At 38.1% G+C, this 26,393-nt stretch overlaps 1 long non-coding RNA gene across 11 annotated transcripts in view; it reads left to right on the forward strand.

Annotated features, from left to right (window-relative positions):
- LOC121663695 overlaps nt 1-26,393 on the forward strand; it is a 36,454-nt gene continuing 10,061 nt past the window's right edge. For 2 of the 11 annotated variants that reach the window (XR_006015717.1, XR_006015728.1), the window contains exons 1-15: nt 1-221; nt 2,473-2,623; nt 3,682-3,821; nt 8,198-8,366; nt 10,641-10,790; nt 11,161-13,518; nt 14,939-15,023; nt 15,101-15,162; nt 17,459-18,359; nt 19,284-19,386; nt 20,082-20,164; nt 21,148-21,252; nt 23,755-23,868; nt 25,255-25,381; nt 25,648-25,677. This is a non-coding gene — a long non-coding RNA (uncharacterized LOC121663695). Of the gene's footprint in view, nt 222-2,472; nt 2,624-3,681; nt 3,822-8,197; nt 8,367-10,640; nt 10,791-11,160; nt 13,519-14,938; nt 15,024-15,100; nt 15,163-15,994; nt 18,360-19,283; nt 19,387-20,081; nt 20,165-21,147; nt 21,253-23,754; nt 23,869-25,254; nt 25,382-25,647; nt 25,678-26,393 lie in introns of all 11 variants that reach the window. The other 9 variants (XR_006015722.1, XR_006015729.1, XR_006015723.1 and 6 more) reach the window with 9 other exon arrangements.

Raw genomic sequence — 26,393 nt, forward strand, 5'->3', positions numbered from 1 at the left:
TTAAAAGGAGATTAGCAATGACCTCTGTGATGGAAGAAAAGTAAATTGAATTTGATACCAGGGAATATTTTACTGACTGTCTTTTCAACTCACAGTTCAATAAAATTTGTCAGTTGCTGTGGAAGTATTTCCAACTTGTCTGGTAAAGTACCACAATTATAAAAGACTGACAAAAATCGGAGCACAAACTCTTCAGCCAAGTTCAGCATCAGAAGCAACAGGTGAGAGCACTGTAGTTCTAATCTATTTTAAAGCAGCTGATGATCTAGAAAACCTGAGCAAGACTTAGATGTGTGGATGCCAGGATCATGAATATATGCCTTCTCAAATGCCAGCCTCTGGTAGTTTTGTTAGTGCTTCTAGGTTTGACATACCACAGACACCAGGGAATAACATAACCGAGAGCGCCTTCCTTGCCTGTGAAAAAACTCTGCCATATTTCAGGGGTTGAAAGCATCAGGTGCTCAGGAGCCCCAGTAACCCTGCTTGTGCCATGGTACCCCTCTAGCTCCCAGAGGCAGGGGGTGGGAGAGGAAGATGCTCTAGAGGAGGCCTAGGACAGTCAGCAAGCTACCTAGGACTTTTATCCCAAACAAAATAGGTACCTGTGGAAGTGACAACGAGGAACAAAAGTGACAAAGGAGATGTGACTAGACTAGGCTTCCATTTAAATAAGTGCAAGTCAGCACATTAGATGTGTAGGTAAAAGGCAGCAGAAGCAAAATGAAAATTATCTAATTTTTTCCCCAAACATTGCATAATTTCTGTCTTTGACTTTGGAAAAGAACTAGTACGTTATTGTAGGACCAATAAAATGGGTAGATTTGGGCATATAGTAAATCTATTGTGTATGTTCTAAAAAGAAAAATCTAAACAAGGCCTTAGTAAGACAATAGGATACATTTTACAGAAAATATAAATATTTAAGGCTTGAAAATAAGGCAAAGTGTGATAAATGCAAGAGGGGTTTACTAAAGGTGCATTGTGCCAGGCAGAGAGGTTATCTTTGCTAAAATTAATGAATTTCTAGACCAAGCAGGTTTGGTTTACATCATCTGACTGTACTGGGTATCTGGTAATTAGTATCTGAACATTAATAGTCAAAAGTGGAAAACTGGGGATCTGCATAAGTAATAGAAGTGATTAGCTAAATGAAAGACAGCGCTGTTTAGTCCCGAATGAGAAAGTACAGGGTTGTGCAGGTGTCACTGTTGGAGTTCATGGAGGATGAGTTTTGTGATCAGTCTTAAATTTTTCAAGTGACTTACTTGGGCATTGGAAATGAGAGCAAGTCGATAAAATTTACTCATGAGAAGGAAGAGAGTTGAGTCAATTAGTTGATCACTGAATGACTAAGTCACTGTTATTATACATCAGTTGGAAAGGGAGATGGAAAATCATAGGATGCATTTGAATTTGATTCTGCCCAGCTATTTTATACCAATTAAAGCACATGTTTAGTTTTTTTGTGACCTAAACTGCAACAGTTAGGATTATTCTCACAATAGATCCTTTTCTTTTGCCAGTAAGAGCCTTGCAGGTATGCATAGGCATATCTTAAATACTTTGCTTTACATGCAAATGAACCCTGCAGTGCAGTCATATGAGGAAAAAAAAAAAGGACTGGAAAGTGCTTTGGGAGACTTTACCCTGTGTGTGTGATGGTAGGAAGCACGGATTCTTCTGCAAGTTAAGCTGACTACCTCAGATTTGACACAGTGGTGAGTGGTTTGCAATGCGGGCTTGCACACCTCTGCAAACAAGACCATTTTTCCTGCAGAATCAATTTATGAGAACAGATCAGAGGGAAATGGTACAAAGGGGAGACCGAGAGAAGAGTGGTGCAGATAAGGAGACAGAAGAAACCAGAATATCAAAAAGATGGAAGGGAGAATAGTATAAAGATGAGCAGGGATAAGGGGCTCAGGAAGGAGGAGATGAAAAAAAGAGGAGAGGGCATGAGGGAAGGCAGGCAGAGGAAGGTTTGTGTGAATGCCAGTAGGAGCTGCTGAGAAAAGGCTCACTGCAGTGGCAGAGGACGATGCAGGATGGATGCACGTACTGGGGGAGGGGGAGAGGCAGTGAATACTCTCAGCAGGAGGGGGAGAGAGATAGATGGCAAACATACACAGAGGAGTGGTGGGGAGAAATAGTGGATGTACACAGCAGGGAGAGAGCAAGTGAGAGAGAGACACAGCAGATGCACACAGCAGGGGGGAGAAATGCATAGAATGAGGAGGGGGGGGCTGCACAGGGAAAGTATCAAAAAGCCTCAACAAAATTTTACAATAAAAGAATAAGAAATAATAAAATTCTTGATTTGAACATTTATCATTATTTAACACAGGAAATCAAGAAGAGAATTGAAGAGAATTTCCATTAGTTAAAAATTTTAAGCACTTCAAATGTTAATAGTGTTTGGTTTGGAATAAGACTATGCTTGACTTAATGAATTCCTCTTCGCATTTGCAGTGAAGCAGATGTCTGCTTTCTGTGTCTGACAGGGGACCCAATCCATTGCTTTTTGACGTCAATAGGACTGGGGCTTTTTCAAGGGCATGCATTTATCTTGTCAATGTGGTCTAACCAGCTGGCCTCGCTTCACTGCTCTGGTCTCACACAGGTGAGGAAGGTGGGTGGGAAGTGTTGTCACCTAAACTTTCTGAAATCTAACAGCTGTCACATGCTTCTCAGTACTCCTATGCATGTTTGGGCACTGATCTCTGTTACTCAGTGCAGCAGTTAAGGGGAGGTTGCTGTGATGTGCCTCTGTGTGTGGCTTGTTGAGGTATCTGGCACCAGCCCAGTGGCACAGACAAGGTTAGACCACCTTGATGGTAAGTAAAAAGCAAGACCAGTAAGAAAGCAGTCAAACGATAAACTAGGTTAAGGAACAGTTTTTAGAGGATCCTTTATTCTGTTATTGTATTAAATGATGTGTATGTTTCCCAGATGCTGTGGAAATTATACAGGAAAACTCCAGCAATTTTTATGAGCATAACATGAACTCCACTGGTATGCATATGGAGAGAACACTGCCACTGGAGTGATTTTGTTAGTACACCTGTACATAAAGTTGCTTCTCTGTTACTGAGCTGGCAATTCAATACAAAAAAAAATAACATGGAAAAAGGGACTCAGAGGGAGACACTTCTCATTCGTAAGGACAGAATGTTAGTACAGTAAAGTCATGAGGAACTGGAGGTTGAAGATGCTGTTTCTTAACAAAGCAAGGTTTGCTCCAATGGAAAGGGGGTGTCCCTGTGAAAGAAACAAAGTGTGGATGGACAATTTGGTTTGTTTTTGTGGGTGGAATCAAAGGAATGTACAGAAGTTGGGCATCAATAGGAAAGTCTCTTTCTCCTTCAAATGGTTTATAGCCCCTATAATGGTTTCTTGCCATTGCTGAGAGAAAGTCTCTATGTAGTGCTGATAGCATGCTCTTGAAGGGAGAGTGTCCCAATTCAAGGGACAAAGTGAGTACAGTCAATGTACCCATGCAGGCCCACACCTTTGATAACGGAATGGGAATGCGAGGTTTACGTATCTTCAGTGAAACATAGAATAGTGATTGGATTACTCTAAGATGGAAATGTAGTAGAAGATATGCTCAAAAAACAATAACTGTTCTTATTCATATCACTCTTTTCCTTCCTTCTGAATTCTTACTTATTCTGAAAGCTCACAGAGAAAAAATTTATTCAAGTTTCATTTAACCTCTGCAATATGTTCTGTGGTTGCTGCCGTCCTCCTATAGTGTGAGGAGCTTCATGGAGCACTGTGCTCTCTGGCCAAGCAGACACAGCAAAAAGAGAGAGAAGGTGGGTGAAATGTGTGGGTTTCAAGAGAGAAGATGTGTATGTCAGAGACTGGTATCAAAATGCCAGTGTTGTAGATCATACTGAGAAACAAGGAAGTTCTAGAAGGGTCTGTTTGTCTTGTCCAGATTTGGAAGGATCTCACTGCCCATTTCCTTCTGCCATGGTGAAGCCTGTTATGGTTTGACAAGCAATGTGGGAAAGGGGGGAAGGAGACTCTCCTGCCAAAAAGACTCTTTGTATTTTTGGACAAGTGGAACCAGAAATAAATATGGTGTGGTGGGACTGATGCATTCGATTAGATTTTAGTATGTCTGAAAGGGCAGTTCAGAGACAAGCTGGGCCTTCTGCTTCTGTGCTCTGAGGGTCTGTTAGTGATCTTAGTGTGAGTGCTGTATGTATTAATTGCCTGAAAGCATACTTCCATCAGTCTTCTGCTAGCTCAGGGTGATGAGTTTATGCTCCTTTTTCTGAACTGGTTGAATAGAAGGATTTTGCTTAGATGTTACTGCAGTGGGGAAGGGTTCATTCTGGACTGCTGTCATGGCCATCTCCACCCTCAGAGGCTCTGTTCTCTGGTAGAGTCAGTCCAGGCTTCTCTCATTCTGTGCCCTCATGCTGTTTTGAATACAGCAGGGCATGGTTAAGCCGCTTGAGTGGCCAAAACAAGTGCTGATGACTAAGTGCTCTCACTTGCACACATATACAACCACATTTTCAGAGTGCTTCTGGGGTTGAGGCAGAGGGAGGAACTCACACCACTCCTGGGAACTGTGCAAAGCTGTCTGAAAGTGATGGGAGGATGTGTCTTTAAGCTGGGCCCAGTACACATAAAAGACTAAAAAAATGCTTTTTGAATGGTAAAAATAGCTAGGATATTATTATTGTCTCCTTTTGTGTTGGTAGAATAAGTTTTTTCTCTCTTCTTAGACGCTTTAAATCTCTACATGATTTTCAAAAGTAAAAATCCTGTTAGTCCAGATGTCTGAACGGGACTTGGAAAACATCTACCTTTGAATTCTGACAATTCTGATTTGTGACCAATGTTAGCCTGGGAAAGCAAGGGTTGTCTTGGGCAATTCAAGTGTGACAAGATGAGCTGAATCTTATTATCAGAAAGCCCCCCAAGAAAAGACTAAAGTACAGGGAATCATGTGATGGGGGTGATTTAAAAAAACCCCCAGTAGATACAGCTTCAGTAGGCCTATTACAAAAGCAAAAGCTGATAGTATCAGATAGGTGACAGCTGATAACTCGTGATGCAAATGTTGCCACTATATGGAACGCATGTGTGAATGTTGTGGGGACAGGAACACCATTTGGCCTCAGGTACCACAATTGCTCTGCAATTCTCTGATGAAATCTTTGCTTTTCAATAACTGTTAGTTTAGTTTCTTTAAGGTATGCTTATATGTCAGTATATGTCACAGAAGTGTTTTGTGACATATATTCTCCTGCATAGGTATGTAATGCATCAAAAACCCTGAATCTTGTTTATGAAGTGACTGCTGTGAAGATTTAATTCTGGAAGGACAAGCTTGAGAAATATCTGTAAAATACTAAAATCTTTCTGGTTTTCATCAGCTTCTCTACTGAAATTAATTTTACCGAATATCAAATTAGGTGCTGTTTGTTTAACTACTTGAACTGTAGGGGTTACATGCCAGATAAAGAAAAGTGTTCTGAATATAAAATAGTGCAAAATTAAGTCATTTTAAAATGAGAATGAATACTGTGAGAAAAGCTCAGTCCCCTTCAGCTCTGATTAGTGACTGCGTGATACTTAAAGGGATAGGCTTGAATATGAATATGGTTGATGTGTCCTATCTTCAATCTATTCTACAAAAATTAGAATTAGGCGTAAAGCATAAATCACCTCTGATTCTGTCGTTTCATAAGATGTTCTGGGCTTTTTTGGGTTTAGAATTTTATAATTTTTGTGAGGCATGTGTGTTATTTGTTTTTAACTTCAGCATTAGCAGTGTTGTGATTTAAATTAACCTTCTCATATTCAGAATGAAATTAGAGGACCTTATCTGGATGTTGATTGCAGTTTTGCTGATTTTTGTTCAGAACCAGGTAGCGTGCAGAAATTATAGCCTCTTTTTCCCTGTCAACAAGCAGAGGAAAAAACATATAACTCTCACATATGATGAAAGACTGGAAGGAAGAGAGAGAGGAAGAGAGCAAAAAGTAAAATGGTAGGTAGGGTAAAGAGAGGAGTGTAATGCAGCTGAATTTCTGTGCATTTAAGTCCCAGCGCAAGCTGGGACTTAACACAGCAACGTGACAAAAATGTCAATTATGACCATTTCACTGCTATGTAACTAAAAGGAAAGGCCTGCTCACCTCTGGATATATAGCAATATCTTGATTTCAGTTCTGTTATTGAAGTTGAATTTAAGTAATGTCATAATTCCAAATGTATTAAAAAGAAAGAAAGAATGGAGAGTTTATACATGATCTTTCAGACCTATCTCACCATTGACATCTCACTTGACAGTTCAAAGCAGTTAGAACATACCATGCAATTTTTAAAGTATTTTTTACTTCATTATTAGTAAAGGTTTTCTTGGTGTATATTTGCATCAATTAATGATACAATATGCACAAAAAGTATCTCACTGACCTTATTTTGAAATACTGTTTTGGATATGTTTTTTCCTCCCTCTCCCCCCAATTATTAATATTGATTACAGATTCTGAGAATATTTTTCGATTCTATTTTAGTTTTTTCTCTAGTCATTGTATTCAATCAGTTAACATCTTTCCTTTCAAATGTCTTTGTGTCTAGGGGCTTGGCATATGAGGGCATGATGAGAGAATTCAGAGCATCATCTTCTTTCTTTATTGTTTTTCTTGTGAGAGATTTTTACCAGACTCTAGAGAAAATCAGTATATTTGAAAAAAATTAGACATCTCTTCCCTTAGGATTTTTTTTAGAAGATGGTTAAAATATTGACTTCCTGATATATTTTAAATAGGGAATAAACATTTTTACACCCTTAGAAATGCATGTTGTCTGTGTGATTTGCATTAGACTGGAGCAGGATTGTAGCAATAGCCTGTATTTAGTATTCCTCAACTAATGACTCACACCATATAAATGCATCATATTCAATTCTGATAAATACAGATTTCCTTATTTCCTAAATGTGCTTTCATTTAGGAAATGAGTTAAAAATAAATATGACAGTTACAGATAAGATAAAACTCTGACTTTGGGCACATTTGGAAGAGTATATGACAATAAAGTAATCTGTGAGTTGAGAGAAATTCTTCCTACCCTGTTAATGGATACCTGCTTGATTCCTCTCTTGAAGGATACTCAGGATGGGAAGAAAAGAAAAGGCCCAGTGAAATTCTTGGCTTTTGTGATGTCTTGTGGTGTTAAACTCTGAACTAAATTTGTGTAGTAAAAGCAATGGTTTCTTTTCAAGAGGCTAAAAATGCATTACTACATTCAAAAATTACTTTTTGTGTGGGTTGTGAGAAGAATTAGTCACTCATTTTTGCTCTACAATATGTGTATATTTATTTATTTACTTATTTTTGCAGATGGACACCCTAACTTAAGAGACTCCTGACCAACTGTGAGGTCTCAAGTAGGCTGAGGGAAAGATATCATGTCCTGTATTCTATATTGTTTTCTTTTTGTCGTCAGTCAGAGCAGGTCAGTTTTCTAATTATAGGGTGAAATGTTACAGATAGAATATAAGACATAAGGAATGAGAATAAATGAGTGAAAACCTGTTAGTATTCCTTTCTAAATAAGCAATAGGAATTGCATTTAAAATGCTAGGTGCAATATTGTATCGATGACTTGAGAATGTTGGAGACAATACAGAAAAACCTGAGCATTAAAAACACTTTTAAAAGGCAAAAGCAAAAAAGGCTGAAATTTCTTCCATCAAATAAGTGAGTTATTGTTAGCATTTTTTTATTAATAACAGGTTATACAGTAAAACAGGAAGGTGAGGTGGTAGATTCCAAGTGTTTGAAAGCGTTCTTCCAGAGGGCTTCTGTGGAATAGTACTAAAACCAAATCAAGTTAATCAAGTGCAGTATAGTAGGAAATAGATAACAGGTCTTTGACTTCTAAATCTAATTTACTTTGAACTTCAGACTATTTGTCAAATTCTTTACCAAACGATCTTCAGAAAAAAATGAAGTCAGTGTACCTAGATGACTTTGTCTACAAGGGCAGGCTGAACAGACTGGAATTTTTAAGCACAGAAGAGGTACATATGTGGGAAGTACTCTGGTAGAAGTGAATGACTGCTGCAGAGGGGATAAATATGGACTTATGAACTGCTAGACTTAAACAGGGGAGAAAAAGACCCTAACACACAGAATTTCTTTTTTCCCCTCTACCACAGAATTTAAACTGTGGAATGCAGCTCTACTATTTTTAGATGGTCTGAAGTGCAAACTGCTTTAAAAAGGGACTGGAAAAACAGGAGAGAACTGGCTAATGAATAGCTATTGAAGACAATTGTGTGGACGCAACCTGTGACTTGAGATACTATCCCCATTTATTACTGACAGGTATTTTGCACATTCCTTGATGGTAGCAGCTCTGGAAACAGACTGTGTATTAGATGGACTAATGTTCTGATTTGCAGCTGCATTTTTCTGGATTTCCAATTTGAATTATGAATACATGTACAAAATCATCACTTTAATCTTTTTCCAGAGCGTAAGAAAGATCCAAAAATCACTTGCTGTAGTGTATCCCTGTAAAATACTCTGCATAAAGTATGGGTTGCTGTGTGGTTCATTGCCTGTTTTCTACTTGATAAAGGTGCATTACAAGACCAAAGGTGATAGAGTTTTGCTAAACTGGGTGGGCACAATAAGGTTAACAGTTGTTCTTGCGCTGGAAAATACTCTAGGGTGTGATGAGGAGAAATGTTTTTAAAAGTCAGCCTTTTCTGTATAAGGGGGACTACCTTAAAGCTTCTGGTGGCGATTACACCCGAGTTACGTTCTGCCTGGCTCCCGTTGATTGCATTACAGAATGACAATTGATCCTCTGGATGCTTTATAATGTATATACTGTTGGTGCATGAGTTGTGGTGGAAAGCAACATCCTTCTGCATCCCAGTTCAGGACTGAGGAAATAAATGCACTATGCAGTTTTGAGTAATTGCTTGTACTCTGTCCATGAATCTGTGTCTCTGCCATTTATTTAAACATAAACAACTCTCTGGTTGCCTCCAAGACTTTGGCTTTTGTTTAAAAAATTCTTTGGCAGAACAATGCTTTCTCTCCTCCTTCGAGCTTAGTTGCTTGTCAACCTGTTCAACCTGTCATTTCCTGAGAATACAGTTGGGGGACAGTCAGAGCAGGAGCCTGCTGTTGGGGGCCAAATTAAAGGAAGGTTCACTTTATATCCATCATGTTATGTTTTTAACTGATAGGTTTTTTGCCTTATTTGAGCAAAATATTTTAAAAAATACGTATTTAAATGTAAAACATAAAAATGTTATTCAGTCAATTAATATATAGATCTAAGTACAACAGTCTTTGAAAAAGTATTTATTTTAAAACATAAGAATTATCTAGTTTAGAAACAGTAAATAAAAACGAATTCCTAGCATATGGATCTGGCCCTTCAGAAAACACACCCAATTGTGAAATGTTGGTGAATTAATACTTTTGAAGAAGCTAAAAGCTTAAGGAGCCACCTACTTAATATGCATAGCAAGTAATAACCTCTCTGCTGCATACGACTTCAGTTTAGCAACAGAGCCAAAGATTATGGTTTTGTGCAATTTCATCAGCACAATATTTGGGCTTATACTCAAATTTTCAGCATATTCTTATATTTCATTGGCTTCTGGACTGAAAGTGAAACCTATGCCCACTTACATTCCTTAATAGTGGTAGACCCCAGGACACTTCAATGCTTTTGTGTGCTTAGGCCTAATCAAGAAGTATATGGAATATAGGGTGTTTCTGGCATAGTTAAATATGTTACTGGTTTAACAGATCTCAAATCCAACCTTTTTTTTGGCATAGCAGTGTGTTTTCACAGAGTGGCTTGCTTTTACTTGCAAAATGTTATACTTGTGTAAGGACTCTCTTGTATGCCTTTCCTTTTAAAAAGAAAAGCAAAGAAACCACCCCAAAACCCAAAAGAGACAGAAGGTCTTGCATAACTCTTAATGGAAGAGCTGTGCTTTATTCTGAGGTTAAAAAGGAAAATTGAAACAAAAGATCGGCCAGTTAATAGAATGTAGGATGTTTAGGTAAAATAAAGTCATTTTATCCATGATGAAGATGCCTCCTGTCAAGCAAGCACAGTTTGAAGAAGGCATAATAACTAATAACTTATTTGTACCTGGGTTATTAGGATAAATCTGCAGATAAGGATATGTGTATAATGGAAGCTTCAAAAGCTTCAAATCTGAGGTGATAAATGATTCAAAGTGAAACACATTAGCTTAGATTTTAATGTTTGTAAAATGAATGAAACAATACATCTATATGCCAAAACCATATTATCATAAACGTATTTGCCAAACTGTAAGGCATAAATTGCACTTAAATTTAGTAATCTATGATGGTATGCTTGAATGTATCTTTGTGATTAAATGTGAACAATTGCTCCTTTAAGGTAAAGGTCTGTGTATGTGTGATTAATCAGATTGAAATGACAGGGCGGACAGCTCATGCCATGCCTGGTTATCAGAGTGATTGATTTTAGTCAATGCTGCTGGATGAAAAAAATCTGTTAATAACTACAACTGCAAAACTCCTGATGTCACTGATAGCACAAATCACTTCTCACACTCATATTATCTGGCTCATTTGCAGATACGGAGCACACAAACCAATCCACTGAAACGCAAAATTATAACATACAGATTTATGCAAGAGGGATGACTGCAAAGTGCGCTGCATGAGCAGTGTAAGAAGCTGAAAATTGCTGCTGTTGTAGCTGTCATAGGCACATTATTTTCTTTGGTATGTGTGGAGATTTTGCTGTCAGGCTTTTATCCTCCAGATTGTTTGTGCTGTACCTCTCTTCCTGCTTAAAATAGAAAATCAGTCACTGAACCTGGATGCTATTAAGTGTTCTTAGAATAGTTCTTAACTAAGTTGGCTGATTTTCACTTTCTGATGAAGGTACACTCGGTTGTTTATTGCAGGCTCTGAACAAACATGTTTTTCCAAAATCAACCAATAAGATTACAAATTGCATTTCATCAACAGAATTGTTTATCATAGGTATATTCCTTCCATCTAATATTTATCTTTTTAGTTGTTGTGTTTTTATTCTGAAAGATCTGGAGTTTGTCTGCATCCAACATTGTGTTTTATCTGCATTTTACAGGGATTAACAGGGAATGTGAATGTCTTACGGACTTCAGAGGAGAAGGGGGACAAAAAATAAATCTCTGGTGTTTGGTAGGATTGTTGTCCTAAATTCAGCCCCTTACCCAGCCTTTCTCCACTAGCTTTTCATCTGCCGTTCCCCACTGGCCTAAAGCAACACATTTGATATACCTCTAAGCATAAAAATCTTTTTGGGTTCCTATAGTCCCTTGTCCCCCCAGAATTCACAGATGCATCCATTTTCAGGAAGCCCATACAGTTACGGTCTGAAACACTGGGGCTCTTGATTTTTTGAAATGATAAAGTCATCCTTTGCTTTTTCAAGCTTCTCCCTTCTGCTCTGTAGGTAAGTCCTACTGCAAAAATATTTCTATGAAAGACCCCAGACTTACTAATGTGTATGCTATTTCATCACACTGCTCTTCAGTTCTGTCTGGTATTCTGCAGAAGACCAGAGTGTGCTTATAAGGATACCAGTTTGCCCCAACACTTCATGTATGTAAATCACAAGGGAAAAAATGTTCACTTCAAGAAAGCAGAGATGATTCTTGCTTAGTAGTATATTAAAACACTACTGTCATTATTATTTGTTCTTATTCTTCCAGAGGATCTGGGTCTTGATTATGATTCTGTTGTGGTAAGTGCCTCTATCAATCACAGGGAGATCAAGTCCTTGCCTGAAGATGTGCATATAAAGGTACCCCATACAGTAGCACACCTTGAAGGAGCTTGATGGTAATTTCTTAGGTGCCAAATATATTAATGTGAGTTCAGGCATGTTTCTGAAGTCTGTGGTATTTAAAGTTAAAACCTTCTGTTTATTTATTTGTTTAAATTATTCCTGTGATTCTCACAGGAATAATTGTGATGCAGAAACAAAGGACTTACCTGACTTTTAGATTTGTAACTTTCTGAACTTTGGATATTGTCCTTTAATATGTTGAGTGGGGTTGTGTAAGAGTTCTGTGTTAGGTGCTTTCATCAAAGGAATGAAAAACTGAAGATGAATCCTTGCCGCTAGTTCAGTTTACTTAGGAATTTACTGAGGAATTATCCCTTAATCTAAAGGTCATAACATTTTAAATAACATGCTTTTAATATTCAGAATGGACCCAGTTGCCCTCTAAGCAGCTGATAATTTTGAAATGCTTTTTGCCACGGACACCCATGCATTATCTTCTCTCACTTTCCTTTCATACAAATAATGAACCTTGAACTTTACTGCAAATATGCTTTTGTCTTTTGTTCAAGCAAAAGAGTAAGTGTTGACTTTAAGCCTGCTCATGTATGGTGTTCCTGAGTTCACTGCTTGATTTGTTTGCAGATATGGCAAACCGAGAAGATATGTTTAAAATACTGCCAGTTGTTTTTATGTGCAAGGAGAATCCCGTCCATGAAGGAATCTGAACTAGGAAGAGGAGACAGGAGTTCTTGGCTGCACTCTTTTGCTAGCATCATTAAGCCATTGCCATAAGATTGTATGAAGATGCACCACCCAAGAAATTTTAGATAAAAGGTCACAGTTTGACACCAAATACAGGACATATGTATACACATCCATTCCATTTCACATAGCATCCATTCTGTCTCCAGGCACAGCTGCAGGACTCTTCATAAATAAATAACCTCGTGTAAGACAGATTATGTTCCTCGGATATCAATCACTGGTAAATATCGTGTTCCTACTTACGGTGTAAGAATACCAAATGGAAACTCAGGAAGATTTCAGATTGCCATTATATTTACAGTCCTGGAGCTTACTGCTGAGAATTATTGGATGTCTTTGCCTCTGAATGTGGGCTGAAAGCTGCAGTGGGACACTCATTCCTAGCTCACCTCTCAGATTTTCAAATCAACATCGATCGTACGTCTTAAAACCCTGCCTCTGAATCACTGTAAATACTGCAAAAAGATTCCAGTCTTTGCCAGATAGGGTCAGTGAGGAAAGAAAAGCCTAAACTCATCCTTTTCTGATTCCATATCTGGAAAATGTTTTGGACCAAAGTGTTCTGGGTATTGTGTGATTATAGGGACTAAATGCAGCAGGGGATATGGAGGGAAATATATGTCAAGAAAACACCTGCAGTATTGGAGTGCCTTCTAGTAGCTGCACAATGAAAGGACAGTTATTTCATTCCCTTTCTTCTACTGGGTCATCAGCTCTTTTTCTGTCAGTGGTCAGACATTCCCCAATTCCAGCTGCAAATAATACATCCCTCCACATGCTGACATCAAGAAGTGGGGTTGGTTTAGTTCTGAATTTTTGCCATCCTTCAGAGGCAGTGAGTCCAATTTCTTTGGAATCCATTTGAATGCTTCCCTCACCAGCCAGTGTTCTGCACTGGCCAGAACAAAGGTAAGAGATTGTTTACAAATTCAGTAATTCTGTGTTGGAGACTCAGTGTTTTGAATGAAGCCACAGTTGGGTGTTCTGAGAGGACTCTGATTTTTTCCAATGTGAATGCAGCTGCTGTTTCATTCCTTACTAATTTTGGCTTATTTATAAATAATTCCAGACAGGTTTCAATATGTCTTTTTCATATTCTATTCCATTCTGTTTATTCTTACAGGGAAAAATATAGTCAGAATACACAGATTCCCTTCCCCCCCCCATTATTTAATATATCACAGATTAGCTTGTGATCATTTTTATTGAACTATAAGGATAAGGAAAAACTCAAAGCTTCCTAAATACTCTTATTTTGATTAGGGAATGTATAAAGATAAATGGTTATCTGTTATCATTTACCTTCTTAACATAATTGCTCTTATTTTAGGGTTGGATTTCTTTAGTTCTGTAGCATTCTCATTAAATAGCAAAATGATGATCACAAACAGAGGAGTAGCCCAGCCACAGAGGAGTATCAGCAGAGCCAAGACCACCTTGGCCAAAATGTGAGCTAAGAGGGGTACACAGCACTTCTTACCCTGGTTTTGTCCAGGTACCCTGGAAGCAGACCTTTGGAGGTTATCTAGCCGAGACAACCAACCTGGCAAGAGAGCCACTGCAGCTTGGTGTAGCCATCTTTGTCCTTAATGATAAGGAGCAGTGGGATTCAGGGGGACCAAAATTCAGATGTTTGTTGAGGGATGATTGTTTTCGACTTGCATATAATAAGTATGATTTTTTTGTCCTCAAGTTTTTCTTATTTCTGTTTCGAGTTAAAGCTGCAAAAATTTAATTTTAATGTGCCTCTTCATTTGTAATTTTTGTGGTGATGTTCTACTTCATACAACATCGTGGTTAGTACACCATGGCCTTCATAACACAGCCTCCTGAATTTTCCAGGAAGATTGCTTCATTGTGGGGGAAAGCTTATTATCTTGCTATTAGTTTCTATTACAGAGTAAATAATTTCCAGATAAGAAGTGATTTAGCTTTCCACAGAAATGGACAGTGTTTTCAAATGTAGAAATCAGAAGCTTATTTTTAATACTTCTATGAAACAGTCACTAGGAGAAAGCCATTTATGAATTGAAAAAGGGGTCTAGAGACTTTTTAGAGATGTATTCGGCCAATTTTGATTATCTTAAATTCTCTTAGGTTTTTTCAAGCATTTTTCTTCAGTGGATTCATATTTCAGACAGTATTTCTGACAATCTATTTTATGCTTCATTGACCACAAGGTTTGAAATTCTAGTTCATATTGGCATAGTAGTGTCAAATTTGTAGTGATAAATGGATAACTTTTTTTATTTCAAATAGGTCTCTTGTTTAATTTGAGATCTGTAATTTTTTTTTTTCGGTTCATTACTTCTGCTATTTTTCTGTCTAGGAAAAAGTGATTAAAAGAGACAGAGGGATCAAGGTGCTTTAGACTTGTCCATGTGAAGAAATGGGTTGTCCAAGGCAGGGTAAAGGTACTCATGCTGTCTATTCATTTTGCTTTAAGAAAATTAATGTTACAGTTTTCTGAATTTTTTTTTTTTTTTTTTAGCAAACCAACACTGCTGCTCTTGGGAATCTGTTTAAAATGTGCAACCCAGGATTCATTATTGGGTAGTATGCTTGCTAATGTTATTTTCATAAGCAGAGATCTTTTATTTAGGTGTATTGTGAATTAAATTCCTTGAATTTCGACAGAGTAGTAGTGTTGCTAAATTATAACCTCCTTATACTTAAAGTGATAATATCTCCTATCATTATTTAAGTAAGTTCTACTATCTAATTGTAAGGTGAAGGAAGCTGAAGAGGAAATTAAGCACTGAGAAAATGCTTCTATTTTAGCATTTTCTCTGTTATTCTTTATCTATTTCATAACAAACCATATCTCCTCAAAAATGGGCCCTGAATCTAAAGTTATTCATGTTGCTTTCCTAAATTTACAGAAGTTTGCATTTTATATTAATCATGTAAGATAATTCTGATCTCAGTCCTTAAGCTTGTGTAGATTTTTTTCATCTCTTTTTTCTTAAAATTGATGGAAAATATTCATATGCTGTAATATCTGGGAGAGTCCACTTTTTATATAGACTGCTATTAAACAGAAAGGACACAGAGTGGGTTTATAATATGTCAGGAGGCAAAGAAGGGAGTTGCCTACCTGTGGCCAATGAATAGTTTGAGAGAGCTGAACAGAATTATGTTATATCTGAAAACAATACAGAAAAGTAACTATTCCTTAAAGTGGAATAAAGAGCGTGCTTCTGAAACCAGTGAGTGACAATGTAAAGGCACGGTGTGATGAGGAATAGGAGTATTCCCCTTATTTGGGTCTTTGGCTTGTATGTACTTATGTGTATTACATTTCCTTGTGTATGTTTTGTGTTGTGAACTATTCAAGTTCCTGCTTTTTGTGTGTATCAAACCTATGTGTGTTTATTTTCCCCAGAAAGATCTGTTTGGCGTGTGTTTTTGATTGCCATTTGTCCAGGAACACATGATAGTGAATCATAGACTATCCTGAGTCGGAAGAGACTCAAGGATCAACTCCTGGCTCCGCCTGGGGCAAGTGAAAAGTTAAACCATATGTCTAAGAGTGTTCAAACACTTCTTGAACACTGACAGGCTGGGGACCATGACTTCACTGGGGAGCTTGTTTCAGTTCTTAATCACCTCTTTAGTGGAACTTTTTCCGAATCATGGAGTCAAAGAATACCAGGTTGGAAGGGTTCGCAAGGATCACCTGGTCCAACCACTGTTAGCACAAGCACTGTCTCAACAAGATGGTCCAGCACCCTGTCCAGCCAAAGTGTCCAGTGTTGGGGAAATCACCACTTCTCTGGGGAGGTTACTCCAATGCCTGATTGTTCTCATTGTGAAAAATTTTCCTTGTGTGAACAATCAGAATCTCCTCAGGAGGAACTTGTACCCATTACACCTTGTCTTTTACATGTGACTGCTTGCAAGAAGTGCTATAGAAGAGCTTCCTTTCACACTGGTTTCAAAAATCTGATTGTTTCTAGAAATGCTAAACTGCTATGTTATAGTACAAACAGAAAACCTTTTAGTTAAGAAAAGATGAAATGTTTCAACTGGCACATGTTGACGTGCAAATGTGTGTATATATACATATTCATATATGTAAAACACAGTCTTATGTATATAATACTTATATCATGAGTAAGTAAGAAATATAATACTTACATCATGAACTGTGATAATAATGTGCTAGAACTTGAACAGAAATTCCAGAATGACCGAATAGCATTTTGTCCTTAAAATTTTGGTGGAAAAGCTGCTGTTTTACCATTTTCTTTACTGTTAAAAATTCAAGAAAGCTGTCTTTCATTAAAAGTAAGAATAAGGGGAAATAAAAGTGCACAAACCCTTCTCTTCCGGATTCTTTTGACAGAGCTTACTGTTGGATTTCAGCAGGCACGTGTGTTTGAGGAGATGTTGGTTTGTATTCCAAACTGTGCTGACCTTACCACCATAAGCTACTGATATCATAAAATGCCTCAAATACTGTTTAGACATCAGATCACTATCCCACTCTCAGAGTTGATTATATTTGGCCAACAAGTTAAAAAATCACCGAACCTAGAAAAAAGCCATGATCTCATTAAGCTTAATTTCCCCCAGAAATCAGGCCAAAGTGTTAAGACAAAAAGATACAGTGTATTTGAGAAGGGAATGTAGAAATAGCATTTAGTGTTTTCAAAGAGAACTAAAGATTTTTTTGGGCTGGGAGTGGGGATTGGTTGCTGGTGAATCGCATATATAATTCGTCAGTTGTCCTCATTTATTTTGATACTTGTGAATTTGTAACACAGGCAGTGACACTTTAAAACAAAATGCTTCTCCTCCTCTTCTTTTTCTCACTGATTTTCTTTAACTTCATCTGTGTTGACAGAAAGGAGTCGGAAGGAAGGGAATTTGGACGAATTTATCTGTCATAATGGGAGAAGAAAGGCAAGGAAGAGCTTCTAATGTTTTAGCATGCATTAGAATGTTAATAGACAATTATCATAATTAAATAAAAACATTCTGGATTCTAAGTAGTGTGCCAGTTTTCGAAATGCAAGTATCCTTGTTGTCTCTTACTTGAGAGATACAAATCAAGTTGTCTACTAAATCCAGGAGATGTCAAAGCACATGTTTTATTTATCATGGTGTGTTCATCTATTTGTCTTCCCTTTATTGAAAATGTGGGTTGGTTTGAGATTTAAAATTGTTAATTTTCTACCCTCTCTCTCTACTTGAATGTCCTTTATTTTCATGTGCAGTCAAAGAAGCACGAGAATAAGCTTCCATGCTGTGCGGATAAATAACTCCTCTGGCAAGTGGAGAGAATTAAAACACGGCATTAGCAGCAATAGCTGCATTAGTTGGAATGGTTTACCCAGGATGTGCTTACTGATAAACTTGTATCTATTTAAGAAAGATCTAATTAGGTTCTTTTTGTTACATAAACGAAACCATATTATTATAATAAAATATACATAAAATAATGAATAGACATAATTTTTTATAATTTCATTCAAGTGAGATGACTTAAAGGTAATTTCTACATTTTAAGCACTTAGTTTCATGACATTTCCTAGCAATTTACCAATTATAATGCCTCAAATGTTTGCCATTATTAAGAAACATTTAATGTAAGATTAGATCAGTCATAAATATTTTATCAGGAGAAAATATATTATTTCAGGTACATCCCAACATCTTTATGCCTGTAATTCTGTGCATCTGCATACCAATAAAAGGGATGCTGTATTAGCATATTGCACTCCTACTACATCCTTCTGTTGTCGGTGAGTCAGTCTTGAAATAATCTGAAGATTGTTTCAATTTTGCTTCCAAAGTCAGCAAGATACATTTTGGGATGATTTTTCTTCTCTTTCTCTGCTACTGTCATCTCAGCAACCTTTGAAGTTAAGTTGTGGCTGTTCCCAGGCATCTGAAGATCTGTCCTTCACTGTCCATAGCATGGTTCTGCCGGGCACAGTAAGGCACAGGTCTGGCAGCCTCCTTGCTGTTTTTCTAGGCAGCAATCTAGAGACCACTGTGACAGATATGCCATTTTGGCTTATTTTTTAATGAAAAACTGAAGTACTATGATGTCTTAAGTGATGGTGAGGGGTTTTGAAGGGCTGTAGCATGGAGATGCTTTGCTCAGTACCTTTAACCACCTTTTGAACTGTATGACTGTTGAGGCATTGGTTTTCCTTCACAGGAAAGAGAAGGTTTGCACCATGGCAGTCCCATGTGAGTAGGGCAAATCAGTCTTCATGACTCAAGCCAGTGAAGGGGAAAGTGGAGAGAAGGAAACTGCATTTAATTTCATATTTAATAGCCTATTATGGCAGGATTGCTGCAAACATAAATATTTTAATTTTTAGGCACACATTTTAAGGAAAAAAAAGTGAATCTTCTGAGGAAACAAGACATATTCTGTAGAATTTTTCCTTCATCATTCTCTTCACCTTTTGTAGTTAAGGAACTGCAGACCACCTGCTTCTGGTGCATTGTGCCAACATCCCTCCTGACTATACTCTCATTTTTATGACCCAAACAGCAGTTCCAAAAGTTCCTTTCTCAGGGGCTTACGACATGTGTCTGGGTTGTGACTCACCTGCAGCAGTCCAGGCATCCCACGGGTTGGTGACCACACAGCTGTAAGTACATCCTGTCTCACAGCAAATGGACCTTAACTGAGGAACTCTTGCCCTAAGCAGGAGGTGGACACAGGCAGCAGCAGCAGGAGCAGCCTGGTGTGGAACTTCCTGGAGAACACTCACTGTTTTACAAAGAAATAACACACCTCAGAAGACTTGCTTGGTAAGATTTCTCTGCTGTGTGCTTTAGGGCTGTTCTTCACTGTAGAGGTTTAATAAGCTTGAAGGAATCATAGTGTCTGCTCTGGAGCCTGTCTGCTCCATTTATTCTCTTGCAATCTGAGGACAAAACAGTGCTGGGTGATTCTATTTGGATCACACATTAATCAAATTTCTATCAATGACTTAAAATAGAAATAATACTAGCTGCTAAATACAGAATAGGGTATCACAGGACCATTTTAAACTGTCAAACCATCAAATTATCCGTAATTTCTTAAAGGGTTGTTTTTTAGTTTACGTCTATCCTCTGTTTTCTGCAGTTTTGTGCCTCTGTAAATTCTGACAAGTCTGTTTTTGTTGACAGGCAATATTGGTCTTTGAAAGTTTGATTTGCTTCCTGTGAGATTTCTTGATATATAGTAGAAGTTTAGTTATAACTTAGCTTAAAAAATCTCATCTTGACTGTTTCATTGCCTCTGTGATAACCTTAAAAATCTGTGTGATCCACATGCTATCACATGGGTTTTGAAGCAACAGCATTTCTTTTAAAAATGAGCACAATTATTAAGATAAGGGACTAAAATAATAAACCACAAAAATATATATATTCTTATGTAGAATATGGGATTCTTACAGTTTTAAAATAGTTTCAGCTGTATACTTGGCAAAACTTCTTGAAATTTTATTTTCATTTAGCTATGGATTCCCCTTAGTCGTCTATACTAATGCAAGCTGCAGTCACCATTCAATGCATAGAAGGCTTTTATTAAGTTGTAAGGGTAAGAACAGTGTCTTTGCTTTTCTATTTCTCCCTTTTTTTGGCAAACGGGTATTGGAAGGAGAGAGAATAGGCTGGCAATATCCTCTCTTGGTGCTTAATGAAAAGCTGTTAAAAATCAACGGTATGACAGACTTTATTTCCTTCCAGCAGACACAAAAGAAATACAAAGTTCTTTACAATAGCACCATTTTACCATTTATTTCCCTTTTTTCACTACGTGATAAACACAGTATTTCTTGTGTAAGAAGACCATTTCTCTTCCTCATACCCCCTGTGAAGTAATAACAGTCATTAGTTCCTTGGTACCAGTTCCACTGGTACTACGAAATGTCTTCTACTGATTAAGCTTGTGGTTAATTTTACTTTGGAGCCTTGGAATGACATAAACATTGCTTGAAACTTTTCACAGGTTTTGTGCCTGAGCTCTTTCCCACGTTGGCTTCTCTGGTGCACACATTGAGGCCACAGCCTGTCCCTCTTTAGGGGTGTGGTCGAGGTCTCTCCCTTTCACCAGAAGTCTCTTTTGAGAATACCTGTGGGAAAAGTGTGTTTAACCTCTCCACCCCAAAGTTAAATTTCAGCAAAACTAACAGTTCAGAAAGTGATTAATGAGGGTGGTAAGCAGGCTGACAGGGCAGATAGTATTGACTTCATCAACCTGTTTAACTAGGGAACTGGGTAAAAAACCCATAAAAAATAAACGTAACCTCTAATGCTTCCTTGCCATGTGGTGTGGGAAGTGGGAATCACTCACAGTAAATTATAGTCCAAGGAAAATGTATGCCATTATGATAAATGTGATATAAATAGGTAGATAGGCTGGCTTTCACTGCTGCCTTTTACTAAGTCATTGTCCCACCCCAGATTGGCTGTACTGTAGTGATTCATAGATAATTTCTTGTAATGAATTAGCATAATTTTGGTGGAATTTGGAAACTGGTAGTAAAGTTTGTTTTTAAAACACGTATTTATTTCTCTTAGTGATACAGTAGAAGCTGAAACTAAAATAAGAACAGAAGTCTCTTCCTTTTCTCCTTCAAATTCTTTTGGAAAGAACACAAGATTTGACTTTCACATCTTATAAAGGTATAATAAGGCAGATGTCCCTCTTTTTGAAATATCTGTCTTAATTAATTAGAAAAACTGAGTAACTCTTTGGGTTTGTACATTGCTTGAACCCAAAGTTGGAGATTAGCAGTCTCATCTGTGGTGGTGCTTGTCTACGTCTTGCAAGAGAAACACAATTGAAAGGGCTCTTAACTTTTGGTTTGATTTTTCTAATAAAAGTTTTTTTTTTTTTTTAATTCAAGTCAGGAAATGGAAAAGTGAATGTTCTCAGGCTAACACTAGCTCAGCTTCTTTACACAAATAGATTTTTTCCCCCAGTAGATTTCTAAAGCTTATTATATTACCATTTGTTTTGCTCTGCATGGAAGAAATTCCCTTCCTTGCAAGGTATACACTGCCTTCTGTACACTGTCAGAAACTAAACAATACTAATAGCAATGATTAAAGGATCAGATGTACAGTTCAATTAGTAGAAGTGGGCTTTCATTTCCTGAGTCTTGATTGGGGATGATATTGATGTGATCTTAATTTTAACTGTGTATATGTTTCGAAACGTAAATATGAAACAGCACATCCAGAAAATGTCACCAGGCATGAGTGGGATGTGCTAGGCTGTGTATCCCTCTGACACAAGAGCAAACAGCAAGGAAATAAGCAGCTAAGTTATTTGATACCCTGTGCTTCACTCAGGTCTGCATCGCAGCCTTATCTTCCTCCCTTTCATCACACACAGCTCACATATCATTACCCTCCCCCATGCAAGCAATTTTGTTATCAGCCACAATTATTATTTGCCAACATACTGAAGAGAAATCATAGAACTGAAGTTTATAGATTAAAACTGTCATATAGTTCAACTACACCCTGCGTATTTCTGCTCATGAGTTGTGCTGGCTAGTGCAAGCTCGGCGATGAGACCATGTAGAAGGGCTTTTAAAAGTTCTTCTCAGGGTTTTTCTGCACTTCTGAGGACTGAAGAGGTGTCCTCAGCATTGAGTGTGCTGCCCTCTGCTGCTGCGTCCCTGCTCGTTGTAGCCTCCGCTCATGGGGAGCATCCCTCCCCCGGGCCAGGAACCTCTTTGCAAGACCAGGGCTGGTGGAGGTGAGGTCAAGCAAGAAGCAGCAAGATTCAGGTCTGCCTGCAGCATAGCACGGGAGCAGACCAAGGGCTGGAGCTTAAATACAGCTCCTAAGCTGAGGGGCAGAGGCAGGTTCCTTGCAGCTCTTTTCCCTGCAGCCAATCCAGGGTTACCCAGCAGTGTTACCAGAGCTAGCCATGAGCACAGGCAGCTAACGCCCAGGATGGGCCAGGGGAAAGAGTGCAGGATGCCTCTGTGCCTCAGGCAGGGCTCTGTCATACACTCGTCTCTAGAGAGGTTATCAATATAAATGGAGTTTAATTACTGTCTCTTCCTTCCCTGTTGAGAAATGGTGGGAGACTGGAACCAGGACATGGGGAACTGGCACCAGTGGGAAATTATCCCAAGTAGCATTTGTCTCTTATTGGCCACTTCTGAAACCCACACAGTGAGATTTACTATCATCAGAAGAGAAAATGTGGATCTGAACATTGCAGATCTGGTGACAATTCTGATCTTAGTGACTAATGCTCCCAGGGGAAAGGGAGGAGGTGATGCCTTGTGTGGGAAAATAGAGGTAAATGAAAACTGAGCTGGAGAAAAGTCAACTTTAAGAATTCTTTAACATTCTCAAGTCTTATAATAGACCTATTGCAACTCCAGAACTTCTGCTCAGATTTCAGAAAATAAGCTCCCATCCAGTATTTGACACTTTTGCTGCTCCCTGAAATTGTAAATTTTCCCCTCCTGTCTTAAGGTTTATGAACTATAATAGCAGCCTAAATATTTCACCTTTCTTTTGTCATTTTGTTTCTGTGGGAGTTGGGAAGCTGAGTTGTTTAACATATGAAAAGTGAATAATTAGGAGACCTCAATCCCTTCCCTAATGGATGTGAATGCCAAGAGTAGCTAATAATGAGGAGGAGACTTGCATTTGTTGATTTTTGTTAAGAAATGCAAGAAAGAAAGGAGAGAAAAGTGGTTTTCTCCTTTGTTTCCTCTGGAAAAGAATAGCAAACAGGCTGTAATATAATATTACTAATATTGGTCAAGGAAGAAGATATATTACAACAATGTAATTCCAGAGGTTCATTAAAGAATGGCTAATTGAAGGCCAAACAGTTCAAAAATGTGCCCTCAGGACTCTATTTGTCCCTGCCGTTCATCACGTGGAATGATAACTTTTGCTTCTTCTCAATAATTATAAGGTGATCCATTTTATTTCCTAAAATTAATGAATTAAAGATGGTGAATTTTCCTTTCTATAGAAAGAAAGCAGAAAGAATACTAGAAAAGAAAAGGTCTAGAACTGCTATTTGGGTATCTTTCAGTCAGTGAGGAGGACCCCTGTGGTGTTATATTCAGAGACATTTATTCACTGTCTCAAAGTGAATCTTTTCTCAAAGATCTAATTTCAGTTGTCAAAATTTTCTCCTTTCAGATATAGCAACAGAAGACTTTAAAGCCATGGGAATAACTTTTGGCTTGAATTTCAATGCATATCTCCAGGGACTATAAACTCAATTCAAACTGCTTTCTACTGAACAAATTGCAGGTAATACAACATAGTCCAGAAATTCTTTTCAGAGCCAGGCCTTGCCCAATCCACCACCACACACACTGTGAGGAAGGTGAAAGACGAACCCTCAGTACTCCAGACAGACACTTAAAACGCCTTTTGCTTATGTTCCCTGGCATTGGTTCTTTTTCACTCTACATCAGTTTTGCATGTTTTTAGCCCCTGGTGCTTGTTTCTATCTCTCTTTTAAACTGAGTTACTCATAGCTGTCTCTTGGTTTCATGGTACACAACACTTTCGCTCCAACTTTGGTTCCTTTGTTTTGGCTGGTGTGCTTTAGAATTCTCAAAGTGTTTTTCCATTTCAGACAAGGAGGTCTCTGAAAAACACAGGCCAGTCATCACAGCTTGATGCGGCATGACACTTTTGTTGGCTGTGAATGTGCTGAGGAGCTGTTAACATGAGGATTTTACATCTCTGTATAACATAGATGAGTGTGTACAGTCCTGGCTATGGCCTGTGTGGTGCATACACACACAGTCTTCTCTCTGCGGGCCACCCTAATTCATGAGGTGCGGCTTTCTTCCTACACAAGAGGTTTCTGGGACCATGACCATTCATAATCATCATTAAACATTAAGGAATGATAATCCAGTGTCCTTGTAGGCATTATCATTTTGGTTTCAACTGTGTTGTGCATACTTCTTGTTCATCTCAGTGTAAGGATTTCTGTAGCACTGCCTGCTGTTTGATACCAGACAGAAGATGACCTTCACAGGTGATGAGCTTGTTTCTCAGAAAGCTAATGTTCTGAAAGAAGCTTTGCTCAGCCTTCCAGCTGCAGTGCCACAGCAGTCATATAATGCAATACAGTGGGAGGAGCATGTGTTAAAATGCTTATGAGAAGGACATATAAGTGTCATTAACTGAAATAAATTAATCAGTTATTTTTACATGTGTTGGGAAGGAGCAGCCTAAAACAGCAGTTCATTCCATCACAGACAGCAGCACAACCATGATGTGCTATTTTACCAAACCAGAGAACTCATCCTATCCAAGTCTTCACATGTATCACACTGTGCAGTGTTTTTTTATCCTGCATACACATTAAAAAGGAACAGAAACAAAACAAGAAAATCACAAACCCTCAAGGTCAGTCAGTCTAAATAATGACAGGCAATACAAATGCGTTTTTATACATAAACAGAAAAGGAGTGGGGAAGGTCTTTCTCATTATGCCAAATGGCAGTCTGGCTATGATTTAATGCATTTGAAATTAAGTCTGTCTCTTCAGCTGTACATTTTTACTAGGTCTGCAGAACAGACTGGCAGACAGTATGAGCAGATGCTTCTGGTTGGATCAGGATAAATTTCTTTGTGCTGGCTTTTTGGTCTGATAAAGTCTTTTGAATCTTTTTGCAGGATGACAGCAGCCATGAGCTTTAGGTGTTTTCCAGATGAAGTGTTGGACCAAATGAGTCTACTGGTGTATCATTGTAAGGAGTCTGTAAAGGCAGCTTCTGTTTAAAGATCCCTGATTACTGCATAGGTGAAGAACAAATATGACTCCATGACTTCAGTATCTTTCTCCTTCTTTCCATTTTCTCATGGCCCCTAAAAAAATGCCATTTTTCTTGTGAATTCTTGTGATTTTTTTCACCCAGTCAGTGCAACATCTGGTCCTTTAGGGATTTACAGTATGTGAAATCAACACCTTGTTTCATAAGTAACCCAAAGAAATGGAGAATGTGGTTTGGTGGTTTTTTCTTCAGAATTTGAAGAAGTAGTAACCTACTCTTTTTCCTTCTGCCTTAGGTGTGTTGGTGTTCCTGGACAGTTCTAGTGGTAAGATATTTATCAGTACTCAAACTCAAAAAGTCCCAGATCCCTGTTTCCATCCCACAAGCAGACCCTGATGACAATGACCTTTTCCTGAAGAGTGTGGAAAACACATTTTGCAGCCATCTATTATGAGCTGTTGTCTATCATACTTCAATACATAGCAATTTAAAAGCACTTCCAGAATGACATGAGACACAGTATAGCCAAAATCATGGCTGGGTATTGTTGACTGATATATTAGAGGTGTAATTCATTATTGCTGATGTAAACAGTTCAAAAGCTTAAATTTTTACTTTAAACCAGAAAATTATCTAGAATCCCTAAAAAGTGATTATGCTTGCTTAAAAGTCCAAATAAATTGAATTTATTAGAAAGGAACAAGAAAAAAGGGTTTAAAAGGCCCTTCTTGATAATTCTCTATATGCATGATTTTTCTTTGTTCCTCTTTTTTGTTCCTTTTCTTTTTTTTTTTTTTCTACTTAGAAGCTTTGTTATCTGGATCTTTAGTTCTTCCTGCTCTTTTCATATCTTAGCTACTCTTTCAGCAAGTGTTTATGGCCTGTGAGCCAATTGCCTTTTTCTTCTTTAATTATGGAAGCTGAAGGCCACTTTGTCTGCCCTGAGTGCCTAATTGAAGGAGGACCATGCCTGCCTTTTTGTTCCTGCCTAGCTTGCCAAGAGTGTGGTGCACTGCACAGAAGGGACAACAGCTTCTTTGG

Source organism: Corvus kubaryi, unplaced genomic scaffold (assembly GCF_017639235.1).
Source record: "Corvus kubaryi isolate FWS band 111438036 unplaced genomic scaffold, C.kubaryi_AGA036_p1.0 129, whole genome shotgun sequence".
NCBI lineage: Eukaryota > Metazoa > Chordata > Aves > Passeriformes > Corvidae > Corvus > Corvus kubaryi.